Source organism: Macaca nemestrina, chromosome 7, assembly GCF_043159975.1.
Source record: "Macaca nemestrina isolate mMacNem1 chromosome 7, mMacNem.hap1, whole genome shotgun sequence".
Classification (NCBI taxonomy): domain Eukaryota; kingdom Metazoa; phylum Chordata; class Mammalia; order Primates; family Cercopithecidae; genus Macaca; species Macaca nemestrina.
In genome coordinates this window covers 11,968,041-11,983,624 of record NC_092131.1, presented here as the reverse complement: position 1 = coordinate 11,983,624, position 15,584 = coordinate 11,968,041, and the positions used below count along the sequence as shown (strand labels likewise).

The 15,584-nt window shown below is 47.0% G+C and overlaps 1 long non-coding RNA gene across 1 annotated transcript in view; it reads left to right on the top strand.

Moving 5' to 3' along the window:
* LOC105467462 (uncharacterized) overlaps positions 1–15,356 on the top strand; it is a 125,099-nt gene extending 109,743 nt beyond the window's left edge. Inside the window, exon 3 of the long non-coding RNA XR_978904.2 lies at positions 15,093–15,356. This is a non-coding gene — a long non-coding RNA (uncharacterized lncRNA). The remainder of the gene's footprint in view (positions 1–15,092) is intronic.
* Positions 15,357–15,584: the final 228 nt, after the last annotated feature.

Below are 15,584 nucleotides of genomic sequence, written 5' to 3'. Positions count from 1 at the left end.
AGTGCTATACAATTGTTAACTCATCTGATCCTTATAAAAATCACACAAGGCAGGTACTATTCATTTCCCCACTTTACAAAAAAGAAAATGGGGGCAGAGATGGATTAATTAGCTTGCCCAGGGTCACCTGTATCTGTTAGCTATAGCCACATAACAAACCAGTCCCAAAAGTTAATGCCTTAAAACAACCATGTATTGGTTGTCACAAGTTGTTGGGTGGGTGTCGGCTCTGATCCAGGCTGGGCTCATTTAGGCGGTTCTCCTGTTCTCATCTATGTGCCAGTGGCCAGTGGGGGCTTGGCTCTGCTCCACATGCCTCTCCTCCTCTTCTGAAAGCAACAGGCCAGTCCAGGAATGTCCGTTTTGTAGGGATGGCAGAAGTACAAGAGAGCGAGCAGTAGGTTCAGAGGTGGTACCCTGTCATTTCCCCCCTAATTCTACCAGTTAAAGCAAAGCAAGTAGCCAAACACAGGGGCAGGCAGCAAGCCCTGCCCACAGGGGAGGGTACTGCAAACTGGCTTGGTAAGGGTAAGCAGAGATGGGCAAGGAACCAGGGTAATGATGCAGCCCTGCACATCACCTGCCTGGTAGGTGGTGGGGCCAGGTGTGCGCTGGCAGTCTTGGTCCAGTGTCCTGCTCTTACGCATTAACCTGAGCTGCCCCTCGTGTGTGTACAAATGAGATAAATGCTGGGAAAGACAAGCATGGGGTGCCATGAGTATAAATCACAGGGAAGTGCTGGAGTCTGGGTAGTCTGGAAAAGATCTTTCTGAGGAAGTCATGTTTGAGAGGAAAAAGATGCATCCGGGTTAATGCAGCAGAGATCACACTTAGTGCCAAAGTTGCAAGGTGGTTTCACTTCCTAGCAGGGGAGGGAGGGCCTTTGAAATGCCCCTGACCACCCTTTGCAGCACCCCCCTCTCCCCGCTTCCAAATATGTCCTCTCATCCAACGAGCCTGCGCTCTGCCTGACCACGCAGGACTGCTGACCTTCCAGAGACAATACTGGGCCTGCTGTCTTCCATTGGTCAATGCTCCCTCCTGGACTCCTCTTCTTCCTCCGAGGCCAGGATCAAAGGCCCCCTTTGTGGAGCAGCCTGCCCTGATCCTCCAGGTAGAATTCACTGCTTACTACCACAAGCCACCTCACCAGCCACACATTCTAACCACAGAATGCATCACACAGCTTTGTAGTGATTGGCTTTACAGAATAATGCAAAAGATGGTCATTGAGCATGTACTGGTTGGATTTCCACACTGGACTCTGAGCCTCTTGAAAGTGTGGGCACAGGCCGGGCACGGTGGCTCAAGCCTGTAATCCCAGCACTTTGGGAGGCCGAGACGGGCAGATCACGAGGTCAGGAGATCGAGACCATCCTGGCTAACACGGTGAAACCCCGTCTCTACTAAAAAATACAAAAAACTAGCCGGGCGAGGTGGCGGGCGCCTGTAGTCCCAGCTACTCGGGAGGCTGAGGCAGGAGAATGGCGGGAACCCTGGAGGCAGAGCTTGCAGTGAGCCGGGATCCGGCCACTGCACTCCAGCCTGGGCGACAGAGCGAGACTCTGTCTCAAAAATAAATAAATAAATAAAAATAAAAATTAAAAAAAAAAAAGAAAGTGTGGGCACATACACACATACACACACACACATGTGCCCACACACATGCACACACACATGCACACACACACCACGAGGAGATGATGTGAAGAGGAAGGCAGAGATTGGAGTGATGTCACTTCAAGCCAAGGAATGCCGGCAACCACCAGAAACTAGGGGAAGCAAGAGATGGTTTCTTTCTTGATTCTGGACTCATGGCTTCCAGAACTTGAGATAATACTTTTTTTTTTTTTAAAGCCACTCAGCTTATAGTGGATTGTCACAGTAACCACAGAAAACTAATATGCCCTTCTTTGTCCATTAAAGGAAGAAAATTCCACCAACATTTTAGCCTTCTTGGAAGAGTTGTGGAAAAGGCTCAGCCTCGGCTCTACCCATTCAGGCAGAATGACTAATAGGATGGGCCCATCTTACCCAGGAATGCCTCAGAAGCGAAAATAAATCAGGCTCTGCCTTCTCTTCCCAGCCCTGCGGGCCCCTGCCTGCCCTCAGGGGAACTATGGCTGGTTCCTCTTTCCTGTCCTAGAGAGCTAAGCCTTTGTACATCCAATTCCAGTGACTCCAGAGAGATTCCCCAGCTCTGTAATCAGAAACACCTTGTGGTGAAACAGTCACCAAATAAGAAAACGTGTATTAAGGCTGGGTTGGAGCTCCCATCACTCACATGGCGTCGGCTCCCATCACTCACATGGCATTGGCTGCATTCAGCAAATGGGCTTAGACTGTACCTACATCCTAAATGGGAGACTGGGGCAGAAATAAAGCAAGAAGGAGCTTTAGGACAGCTTGGGGGCAGAGGGGGAGCTCAAGGGGCTCTGCTACTTGCTATGTTTGTGATCGTGGGCATGTCCGTTATGTCTCTGCACCTCAATACTTCCACCTGGGAAATGGGGCAACCCCCTTCACTCTGCTACGTTAATGTGAGGCTTTGACCACGAGCATGAAAAATCCTTGATTTTATTCCTTGAAGACTCTATGCATTCAGCAAGATTGTTTGTCCCGAGAGTGACTGAGAGGCCGCCCCAGGCTCCTGGGGCTGCAGGAAGGGTGGAGAGCCAGGAGCCTTGGTTCTGGGTCCCACACCTGGGCCTGCAGCCTAAAGGAATGACAGCTCAGCCCTGCCCTTTCCTTCAGGGTACATGGTGGGAACCTCCCAGCACAGCCAGCTTCAGTCTCACCATCTAGAGTTCCTCTGGGCCCTGTGCTGTGCCAGAGCAGACCAGGGAATGGCCTCCCCAACCAGTCCTCTCTCACTCCCCTTCCCTCCCCTCCCCTCCCTTTCCCTCCCCTCCCCTCCCTTTCCCTCCCCTCCCCTCTCCTCTCCCCAGGCTGCAGCACACAGCAAGCCCCTCCCCCAGGGTGCTCCTCCTCCCCCGATGGCCTGTTGAGGCGGGGGTTGTTGTTTTTATCCCACCTCCCTCGGCCATCTTCCCTGAGGGCTAGTCAGCAAACATGTCCTAAGTCTGGGGTCACGCTAATGTCCTCAAATCCCAGTTTTCAGGGAAGTTACTCCTTCCCTTAATGCCAGACTTCCTTAGCCAGAGGCCCTCCAGGGTAAGACCACAGGAAGCAAGTCCTGAGCCAGGGGATCCGGGTACCAGCTGTCCTGACTGCAGGCTGTCACCTCTCACTCCAGCTGCTGCTCTGACCTCCTCCCATCACCTCTGGACAGCTTTGAATAACCTTTGGGGAACTGCAGCTTCAATTTCCAGTCCAAATACAACCAGAGGCACCACAAGCACAGTTAGCTTAAGGCTGTTGGGTTAAGAGACTTTTCTGAGTTTTGAGTGCAACATACAGGAATTATTTTAAAAGAAGCATCTAAATATCAGTATGGGATCTTGCTGCTCCTGATGTTCCTTGGCCTTGACTCTATTTGGAGGGAAAGAGGCGGGTGCCTCATGGACATTTCCTCCTTTTAGTCCTCAATTGTACCAGGTTGTGGCATCCAGCCCTTTGCCATTTGTGCCCCCTCCCCCCCCCATTCTCTAATTCTCTCATTGGATCCTAATAGAGGAAGCATTACTTCATGGCAGCAATTGGGTTCCCTGTGAAGCCGTCCCAGAGAAGTTTAGCCTGAAGCATCCCTGAACGGGCTGACAGCCTGCCCAGCAACTGGGCGACAGGTCCTTCCCTGAAGAGGGTTCCGGGCGGTACCTCTCCCAGCCCATCACTGCTCACACCTTAATTATGTCTGCAGGGATCACCCTGCCCACAGTCTTTGACATTTTTACACAGAACAGTCACTGCGTTGGGATTATTCAGCACTGCTCCGAGAACACTGGGTAAACACTGTCCTTACAATTGTCTGGAGCACCCAAATGACCACACAACATTGTACCTTCTGGAACAAAGCTGGAGTCAGCCCCAAAGACAGGGTCCGGTTCCATTCCCAGAGCACCAAGAGCTGGAAGATCAGAAGCATTTCTCTCTGAAGCTTTGGTGCCCCACGCTATACCCACGCAGACCTCCCAACCTGCATTTCTGTGGAGGCTGTGATTACTAACAGGCTACCTTTTTTTCGTGGCAATTCCAGGCTTACACCCTATCCTTTCACTAGGGAAAAGGCAGAGGCTTTCTTTGCCAGTAATTTGCATTCCTGTTAAATTTCGTTAGCTCTAATTGGTCTGGCCTGGGTCATGTGCCCATTTCTGAACCAATCACTGTAGGTAGAGGATAATGCCATGCTCTGATTGGCCAGCTAGTCATGTTGCTATGCCCATTCCGGGAGAGGAGGATGGAGAACAGAGTAAGAGTCAGAAGACTAAATCTTGGATTTAAGAATGGGGAGGGGTGGTTCTCCAAGGAAATCTGGGGTGCTGTCACTAAAATGAATGGAATGGATGCTGAGCAGGCAGACACGAGAGGAATCTCCTCAGTGGTTGGGCCTTTGCCGTAGTGAAGGCAGTTGGGGTGGAACGGATCCTCAGAACTAGGTGCTCGTCCCTCTGTCTCCCCGTTACCCTGGTGGGTTTTCTGGGGGTAACTTCAGGTCCTGTCTCAGCTCTGGCTTGGGATCTCCACAGTGTCCGTACTCACTGGGAGCTTCCAGAAGTTCATGCTCAATACAGTGAATCCCCAAACCTCGAGCAACTGCTCAGAGTTTCTGCAGTGTCTGCTAGCTTTGGGTGAGGGTTAGGTCACTGATTCTGTTAAGGATCCATTTTAGGGTGCTAGCATTCATCCACAGGCACAGGATCTCACCAGCCTGGCCCACAGGACTTGTGATGAGGGTCACCCAGTTGTGCAGTCAGCAGCAAGGCCCTAACCATTGCTCAGGCAAGAGTCATTCCCTTTCTGAGCCTCAGTTTCCTTCTCTGCAGGATTAAATGGATGGTCACTGTGCTCCATCGGCTCTGGGATTGATGGGCCTCCCAGCTTGAGGGAGAGGAAGCTCACGCCTCTTGAATAGCTACTGTGTTGGTGTCATCTCCATATATAGCAACATATATTTCTCACAGTGACTCTTGGAGAAAAGTATTTAATCTCTCATTTTCAGCTGAAAAAACAGAAAGAACAGTTTAGACAACTTGCCCTGGGGTTACGGAGCCAAGCCTTGAACTTGGTGTGTCTGATTCCTTGTCAGGAAAGCACAGGCCAGCTCAGAGATGGGGCTCTGTCAACCCTCTTCCCATAACTTCTCTCCCTCTCCCCACTAGAGAGAGCTCCGGGAAGAGTTGCAAAGTGGGAGAGATTTATGCCTCCTGTCCTCTTGGGCAGGCCCTATTCCTCTCTGGTGACAATTGCATTCTTGGCATTTCCATTTCCCTCCTGGAAAGCAGCCTTGTCTTATGTGTTCTCTCACACTTGCCCTCTTGTTCTTTGGTTCTTTCTTGCAGGGTGACATTAATCCAGTTTGGGGGCAGCGATAGCTGAAAAACAATCAATGTGAGGGCTGGAAATAGCCTAAGAAATTAGCAAATGCCATCCCCTGCTTTTGCTTCTCTGCACCCTCCAGAGGGAGAGAGCCTTCATTATCACACATGTAATAAAAATAAATGTTTATTGACTGTTGACTGAGTGAGGACAGGATTCATGGTGGCTACAACAGACCTTATCATTTAATTCAATACATTGTCATGCAGTTTAATCAGGATGGGTAGGTGACCAGGCCAGGGTACCACCAGCTGGGAAGTGGCACAGCAGGGACAGGAGGAGGTATTCAACCCCCTAGCACATAGCATTACATCAGAAATTGCACAAAAGCCAAAGTCGAAGTCATAATTCTCTGTCCCTTATTCCCACTCCCAGTCTCTTAGCATTTCAGACACAAGAAAACAGAAGACAGAAAAGGAAATCCAACCATAAAGTCCTGATTCAGAGAAGCAAATGTCAGTCCCAAGAACAGGGCAGTCCCTCTTCCTAGCTTTCAAAGTAACATTCCTGAATGGAACATTCATGAAAAACCTGTACAGCAGACAGATCCATCAGTTTGCCTCCCACACCCAACTTCCCCTTCTGACTTAATCAGCTCTATTGCCTTCCTCTGCAAAGAGCAGTCATGTGACCTCAACCCTGCCACAGCCAATTGGACCAAGCATGACCATATGACTCAAGACTGGCTTGTTTGTGGACTGGGCTGAGTCAATGAAATGCTCAATGAGAGGAACTGAGTCACAGAGGTCAGAGGTGGTAGCCATTCAACAAGAAGATCCGGAGGGCTATAGTTGGGGGTGGTGTCTCGCTAAGCCAGAACCATGAGAGATGAAGTAGTGTGGTTTGCAGAAACAAGAGGGTACACAGACTGTAAGAGATGCCAAGCTGGAAGACCGTGAGGTCCTAGAGAGAAGGGGCTGGAAGAAGCCAGAGGCCCTGTGTGTTTCCTGAAGCTCTGTCCTATAAGTAAGGAAGGTGCTAAGTACATTCAATGACCCTTCCATTTGCTGGGGCTGGATAACTTGTGTATTAGTCCATTTTCATACTGCTATAAAGAACTGTCCAAGACTGGGTAATTTATAAAGGAAAGAAGTTTAATTGACTCCCAGTTCAGCATGGCTGGGGAGGCCTCAGGAAACTTACAATCATGGCAGAAGGCAAAGGAGAAGCAAGACAGTTTCTTCACAAGGTGGCAGGAACAAGTGCTGAGCAAAGGGGGAGGAGCCCCCCAAAAAACCATTAGATCTCGTGAGAACTCACTATCACGAGAACGGCATGGGGGAAACCACCCCTGTGATTCAATTACGCCCATCTGGTGTCTCCCTTGACATGTGGGGATTATGGGGATTACAATTCAAGATGAGATTTGGGTGGGGACATAAAGCCTAACCATATCAACTGGTTTTCATGATAACCAAGAGAGCTCTGCCTGGGACAGCCTACCATGATTCAGGTGTGAAAGTTGATCACATGAATTTGGTTATTCTTTTTTTTTTTTTTTTTTTTTTGAGATGGAGTCTCACTCTTGTTGCCCAGGCTGGAGTGCAATGGTACGATCTTGACTCACTGCAACCTCTGCCTCCTGGGTTCAAGTGATTCTCCTGCCTCAGCCTCCCGAGTAGCTAGGATTACAGGCATGCACCATCACTCCTGGCTAATTTTGTATTGTTAGTAGAGATGGGGTTTCTCCATGTTGGTCAGGTTGGTCTCAAACTCCCAACCTCAGCTGATCCGACTGCCTCGGCCTCCCAAAGTGCTGGGATTACAGGAGTGAGTCACCGCACCTGGCCCTCTTTTTTTTTTTTAAACAGGGTCTCACTCCTGGAGACAGCCTGGCAAAGAACAACAGATTCCTAAGAAGGGAAGAAGAGACAGCAAAGAGAAGGGTCCTAGGAGTGACCCTGGGGATACACAGACTTTCAGGGCAGGAGAAAGTGGTCAGAGAGAAGCAGGGGACCAAAGGAAGTAGAGACTTTTGGAAGTCAGGGTAGGAGAGAATGTCAAGGGGTTAGAACAGATAACCAGGCCACCTGCTGCTAAGAGGCAAAGAAGAAGAGCATGGTGAAAAGGCTTTGTGTTTTACTCCATGGAGTGAGGTTGACTCACGAGGACTTAGTTGTTATAAGATGAGGCATAGCCTACTGTTCTTTAATTATGCAATTTAATTAAGTACATTTTTCTCCCCTTTACCTGTTTGGCTCGAAAATCATATGCCATCCAAGACTCTTTGTTTAAAAGATACAATGTGGGCCGGGTGCAATAGCTCATGCCTGTAAACCCGAAAGCACTTTCGGAGGCCGAGGCGGCGGATCTCAAGGTCAGGAGATCGAGACCATCCTGGCTAACATGGTGAAACCCTGTCTCTACTAAAAATACAAAAAAATTAGCCAGGCATGCTGGCACACGCCTGTATTCCCAGCTACTCAGGAGGCTGAGGCAGGAGAGTTGTCTGAACCCCGGAGGTGGAGGTTGCAGTGAGTCGAGATTGCGCCACTGCATTCCAGCCTGGCTACAGAGCAAGACTCCATCTCAAAAAACAAAAAAAGATGCAGTGTTCTATTGAAATGCATACTTTGCAGGGGCTGGTTCCCACTTCCCTCACCCTAGTGTATGCCCAGCTTCAGCTTCAAAGGTACATCTCAGAGCTTGGTTTAAGACTGTTAGCTACCCCCAAATTAAGATACATTACACTCCTCCCCATGTTCCTCCTCCACTATGTCTGCTGGGCTGAAAACAAAAGAACCATTTCAAAATGCAATAAACACTACATGCAAATTAGTGCCCCAAATAACTGTGGGTAATCATTTCGGAGAACCAAAGCTGCTTAGAATACCAATGCTGTGCAGGCAGGTTTGCATGAGGAAAGAAATCCCAGGTGGCTCTGTACTAGTTTGGCTAAGAGAGGATGGGTAAGTCAAAGGAAACCATTATCACAGAAAGCTGAGCCTTTCCTTGAAGATTCTCCAAGAAAATACCACCAGTCTACAGCTTTATTTTATGAGCTGAGTTTGGACTCCCACTTACCAGTGGGCACCAATAAGGTCTCAGCCCATCAATGGTTATGGCAGCTATTGGCTGTCCTCTGCCTACTCTCCAAGCACTATGCTCTGTGTCTTCGCAATCTCTATCTCACTTAGTCCTACATGGGAAAATATAACCTCCACTTTACAATGACTGAACTGAATTTCTGAGCTCTTAAGTAGAACAGGAACTCAATTTCAAACAGCCTTAACCAGAAATCTTTATCCTTATGTGGCCTATCTCTGAGCAGATTTTGCTTCATGTTATATATTTGTTCATTTCCTAGGTTTAGAGGGGACGATAGAGTGCGGTGAAAAGTGTCAGAATGGGGCATTTGGAGAACTGGGTGTTGGCACCAGCATGGACCTGTTTTGTGTCTCTGGGGGAGTCACTTCGTTTCCATGTCCAGGGGCTTCATTTTCTTCCTCTGTGAAAATGAGGGGATGGGCTGGTACCACTTTGACCTCTCCTACTCAACCTTGCAATGGTGGCAGGATAGAGTTTCAGTTCCTTTGTAGCCTCACTCATTCCCATCTCCCACCCGTCCCTGACACCCTTTCACTGCTGCTGCAGCCATGACAAAGGTTGGAGGTCCCCTGGACAGCCCCCAGCCTTTGCACCTGCTGCCTCCGTTAGGGGGCCTTCCAGCTTTTCTGGTTGGCAAACTTCTCTTCATCCACTGAAGCCCCAGCTCAAGTATTCCCTCCCCTTCACAGTCTCCCTGACCCTAAAAGGAAGTTTTAGTAGAGGCATCTCCCCATCTTATATCCATAAGAATCCAGTTCACAGCTGAACGTCGGAGCACTCTGAAACGCTGGGTCATTGTCTCCCTCCCTTCTCCATGACCCAGGGCAGGAGATGGGCCTCACTGGGGCACCATTGCATTGCCACCCTCAGGCCCAGCACCTAGCACATAATGCTTTCTAGATGGTGACAGAATGAATGCCCTTCCAAGGCAAACCTCATCTCTGGCATCCTAAGATGGTATGAATTTAACTGTGCTCCTGGCAGAGCAGAAGATGCCAAAACAAGAGATAATTTTACCTTCCCCATCTATTTCTGTTTCTCTGTGTCATTGACTTTCACTCCTACACTCCAGCTCCTCGTCAGCAGACAAGCCATCTTGTGAGCGTAAATAAATGTCAGTCATAGCTGGGATTCCCTCTTCTCCTGAAACAAAGCCTCCACGAGCCTGCGTTGGAACATGGAAGGGCCTGATATCTTTGTGGCTGAGATTATTTTAATTTGGAGATCCAATCACCCAGCAAAGCCCCCTGCTCCTAAATATCCACCTTATTGGGAAGCCATGGTGTCTGAGGGCACTGTTAGTAACTTACAGTGAGGAAATTCTCTGTTCAGTGGACACGTCATGTGGAAAAATATCAAAGCCATTAACTACCATTCAGGGATATTTGGACTCACTTGTCCTTCATCTGTTTATTTATTCATGTATTCACTCATTCAAGAGTTACTATAAACTGGGTACAAATCATTTTAACTTCACTCCTGAGAAAGGTTCCACAATGGTTTATTGACCTAAAGCTACCAATTAATATAGTAATAGCCGATATTTGTGGAGTGCTTATTGTGTACTGGGCACTGTATTAAAAACTTTACATATGTTAATGTATTTAACCCTCATAACTCCACTAGATAACATTTTTTATCATCTTTATTTTGCAGACGAGAAAACTGAGGCACAAAGAGATTCTTAGCTTGCTTAGGACTACACATCTGGCAATCAGCAGAGCTGGGCTGAGACCATCATATGCTCTTAACTACAACCTGCACCCTTAGGATGGGAAGGGACGCTAAGGGGCAGTCATGTCCCCAACGGTCTCGGCAGATCAAAGGAGCATCAGACAGGAGACAGAACCCATGACTTCCATCCAAAACTATGCCCCTGGACAAGTATGTCACCTTGGCAAAGCACTTGGCCCTTTGAGTAACAATGTGGTTTTGCTGTTCTTGCTGGTTTTAATTAACCTACTAATATTTTTAAAGAAATTTGGATTACAAGATGACTAGCGAAGCCAGAGGGCTCTCCAGCCTCTACAGTTCTGCAAACTAGATCTTCCCCACTCCCTGCAAATTATTATTGGTACTGTCAAGGTGGCTGAGGCTTAATGTCTGAAATTGACACTAGTAGAAGACAGCCTGCTCTGGGCAGGCTGCTCTAGAGGGCCTGGCACCTTGTTTCCTGGGGCTATAATGAAGATGGGGGTTCTGTGGCTCCAGCCTGTGATTAAACCATTTACAGGAGGGTGTAGGGAACAGAGGCCTGAGGCCAAGACCTTGGAGAAGGCTGTTGAAAATGCACATGTTCCATTTTCACAGTGTGTCCCTTCCATCCTGTCCCCAGCTCCAACTGCTGTCACTAACACTGGTTAGAATCTCAAGGGTGGCTGGAGGTTCTCTTGCACGGGGCAGAGTGATGCTGGTCAATGGGGTTTTCAGTGCACAGGAGACACAGAAGAGAATAATGTACATGCAGAGCCAGGAGAAGTGGACTGGACAGTGTCATTTTTCAGATCAAGTGACAAGGTATCAGGTCATTCAATGTTAAGGGCAAGGTCTTCATATATCCTAGTGCTGCCCCAGAAAGTCTGTGTGATAGGGCGGAGCGAGCACAGGTCCTCACGGCAGTCACATGAACTTAAATCCAAGTGCTGCCTCTCATTAGCTGTGTGTCCACGAGTGGGCTATTGGCATCTGTGAGCCTCACTTTCCTCTTCTATAAAATGGGGAACTCTCTCCAACTTTCAGGGTTGTAGCAACAATTAGAAATGACGTTAGTCAAATGCTCAACTCTCAGCTCAGCACACAGATGCTCAATATTTGTTTTGTTTTGTGTTTTTGAGATGAAGTCTTGCTCTGTTGCCCAGGCTGGAGTGCAGTGGTGTGAACTTGGCTTGCTGCAACCTCCACTTTCTGAGTTTAAGCGATTCTCCTGCCTCAGCCTCTCAAATAGCTGGGACTACAGGTACACAGCACCATGCCTGGCTAATGTTTTTTTTTTTTGGTATTTTTAGTAGAGACAGGGTTTCACTATGTTGGCCAGGTTGGTTTCCAACTCCTGACCTCAGGTGATCCTCCCACCTTGGCCTCCCGAAGTGCTGGGACTACAGGCATGAGCCACCGCTCCCAGCCCAATAAAGTGGAGTTCTAAGATCACCGCAGCAAGTGCCAGTCATTTTGTTCAGCTGAAGTAGAGGCGTGTAAAGGGGGATCGGAAGATGGGGCTGAAAACATGGCCAGGGACCATTCCCTTTTTTTTTCATTCATTCCATACAGACTTTTTAGGTACTGACCTTGAGCCAGGGATAGGCCCTGGTACATGGCAGATGCAGTTCTTGCCCTCGGGCATTTTTCTTGAGTACATCTCTTCTTTGTGTTAGGGAAGTCCTCTTCTATTTCTATTTTGCTAAAAGGTTTTTATCTTTTAATCATGAAAGGCTATGAATTTTATGAAAGGTTTTTTCTCATCTATTGAGATGAATATGTGTTTTCTTTTTTAATACATACCATTTAAACTAAAATCTTAGATATGGAATTTGGGGTTAAAGAGGTTAGCCACTCACAAGGTCGGAGACATGTTGCTAAACTGTCTTTTAGAATGATTTTAACCACTCATACCCCCCATCATGGTGGATAAGCATGCCAACTTCAGCACACTGTGATAATCATCAGTTATTTTCATCATTTCCATCTGACAGGTGCAACATGGAGGGTTTGTTGGTTGAGTCCTTCTGAGAAGCAGATGTTGAGATGGGATTAGATGTGGAGAGAGTTAGTGAGGAAGGGGAGGGGCTGGAGAGGGTGGGAAGGGTCATACAATGCAGCCTCAGTAAAAGAGGGGTGAGTAGACAGAGCATCAGACTGCCCCGCAGTTCCAAGAAAGTTTCAGGCAGGCCAACATGGACTCCAACCAAGTCACCCTCAGGGGAGTGTCTTGTCCCAGGAAGAGACCTGCATTCCTGTCCTTGGCTGTGAGCAGCCCTGGGAAGCATGGACTTGAGACAAATGTGGTGTTGAATTCCAGGCAAGTTGAAGCTGCCCATCAGTTGTGCCCCCACGGTAGGAGAGCTGAGTGCTCAGTGCACGTTCTCACTGCAGCCAAGGGCTGTTTGTTTTATTCTTACTAATTTGTTGGAGTTCTTTATAGATTATGGTTATTAACTGATGGAAGCATTGCAAATATTTTCCCTAGTTTATCGCACACCCTCTGATCTAGTTGGAGAGAGAGGGAAAGATTGTCATAAAGGAAGGGAATTCTAAATATTTAGACAGGAAAAGCTAACTGTTTTCTAAATATTTTTTGGCTTCCCTTCCCCTTCCCCTCCCCTCCCCTCCCCTCCCCTCCCCTCCCCTCCCCTCCCCTCCCCTCCCCTCCCCTCCCCTTCCCTTCCCTTCCCTTCCTTCTTTCCTTCTTTCAGACAGAGTCTCGCTCTGTCACCCAGGCTGGAGTGCAGTGGCGCAATTTCAGCTCACTGCAACTCCCACCTCCCAGCTTCAAATGATTCTCCCACTTCAGCCTCCTGAGTAGCTGGGATTACAGGCACCCCCCACCACACCCAGTTCATTCTTGTATTTTTAGTAGAGACAGAGTTTCACCACGTTGGCCAGGCTGGTCAACTCCTGACTTCAAGTGATCTGCCCGGCTCATCCTCCCAAAGTACTGAGATTACAAGTGTGAGCCACCACACCCAGCCAATTCTTCCCTTCCCTCCTTCCTTTTCCTTTCCTTCTCCTTCTCCTCCTCCTCCTCCTCCTTCTCCTTCTCCTCCTCCTCCTCCTCCTCCTCCTTCTCCTCTTGCTTTCCTTTCCTTTCATCATGTCAAGCAAGGCTCTTCTTTCCCCAAACAGTTTAAAAAATTATTCTTGGCTGGGCGCCAGTGGCTCACGCCTGTAATCCCAGCACTTTGGGAGGCTGAGGAGGGTGGATCACCTGAGACCAGCCTGATCAATATGGTGAAACCCTGTCTCTACTAAAAATATAAAAATTAGCTGGGTGTGGTGGCTACAGGGTGTGCCTGTAGTCCTAGTTACTCAGGAGGTTGAGGTGGGAGGACTGCTTGAACCTGGGAGGCAGAGGTTGCATTGAGCTGAGATCATGCCACTGCACTCCAGCCTGGGGGACAAAGTGAGACTCCATCTCAAAACAAAATATTGTCTCATAAGTATGAACTAAGCCATATGGGCTCAACCAAATTGGATGGCCAGTCTGCAAAAATGCAGGGTTGGAGACACATGCTCGGTGACACCACTGGACATAGTCAGTGGAACCCAGACAATAGGAAACTGCAGACCAGTGACCTGGCTTCTTTAACAGATAATTCACAAGGATAAAGGGAAAAAAGGGGAGTTGTGGGGTAGAAGGGACTCGAAAGCCATGTCAGATAACCTCAGTAAATGGATCCCTCTCTCCAGAAAAGTGAAACAAGAAGGAAAGTTTGAAAACTGACTGAATATTTGCTATAAAGATATAGTTATTTGTTAGAATGATGATGGAACTGAGATTATGTTCGAAGAAAGACACCTGTGTCTTTTGGAGCCACATGCGGAGATATTTTCACATGAATAAGTCTGGGATCTGTTCCAAAGTCACCCAAAGCGGACCCAAGTGCGTGGGGATACAGATGAAGTGGACTGGCCTTGATGGTTGTTTTAAATGGAGGGTGGTACGTACATCCACAGGCGCTCATGGTACCATGTTCTCCATCTCTATATATATTTAAGGTTTTCCATAATAAAAAGACAAAAACTAAAATCTACCAGGAACACACACACACAAATACGTGTACACACAACACACACACACACACACACATACACACACGAAAAGAAAACAAGAGAGCGCCCTGGAGTCCAAATTTCAGGGTTTGAATGTCATCCCCACACTTGCTAGCTGGTGGCTCTCAATGGAGTTATCTAACCTCTTTGTGATTCTGTTTCTCATACATAAAATATAGGAACTATTATATCCTGTGTCATATCCCTGTTTTGAGGATTAAATGAGAAAAAAAGCAGGTAAAGCACTCCTCTGTGGAGAATCCGGCACATAAAAAGCATTGCATTAATGGATATTACAAATGTTTACTGAGTGCCTTGAATGTGTCAGGCACTGTGCCCGACACGGAGACTACCCAGTGTTTTCTAATTATTAATAACTAGCGTTGTTATTTTGTGATTCTATTTCCTACATTTCCATCTTTTTCCATCTGGATTTCATTTTGGCATAAGGAAGGATGCAGGGATTTTTTTTTATTCAAATATTTTGCCAATTATTCAATGTAATCATTCATTAAATAGTCCTTTTTTCTCCACCGATGTGAAACATTCTCTTCTTCATATTCTAAATTCATATGTCTATTTCCGAGCTCTCTGTGTTCTTTGATACTCTTCTAACAAGGTTTTTGTCTGATCACCTTTAGGAATCTGTTTTTAATATTTGGCTAGTTTAGATGAAGAAAATATTAATTTTAAAAATGTTTTGTTTTTTTTTCTAATTTAAGAAAGCATAATATTTTTATTTCCACTTTACTAAGAAAGGATTTTTGCCTTCTGTTCACTAGGTCTTTCCACAAAATACAGAGCAAATTGTAGAATGATCTGCTGAATTCAGAGCAATAGGAGAAGAGTGATCCATCGTCGGAGCTGACCAGAGAGAAGAAGGGAGTTAACTGGGCTTCTGCGGGTGATACCCAAGTAAGGCCATAATTAAATCCACGGTCCCAGCCTTTTGCATCTTTGTCTAAGGTTTTTCCCACTTATTTACAGGAATAGTTAAGTTCAACTTTTTTTGCTTTGTGTATTAAAAAAGTTTAATTGGCAAATAATAATTGCATATACTTACGGAGTCTAATGTGACATTTTGACCTATGTATACATTGTGGAATGATTAAATCTTGCTAACTAACATGTCTGTCATCTCACATGTTTATCATCTTTTGTGATGAGAACATTTGAATTTTACTTATTTTTAGCAATTTTGAAATATGCAATGAGTTATTATTAACTATAGTCACCGTGTTGTGCACTAGATCACAAAAACTTATTCCTACTGT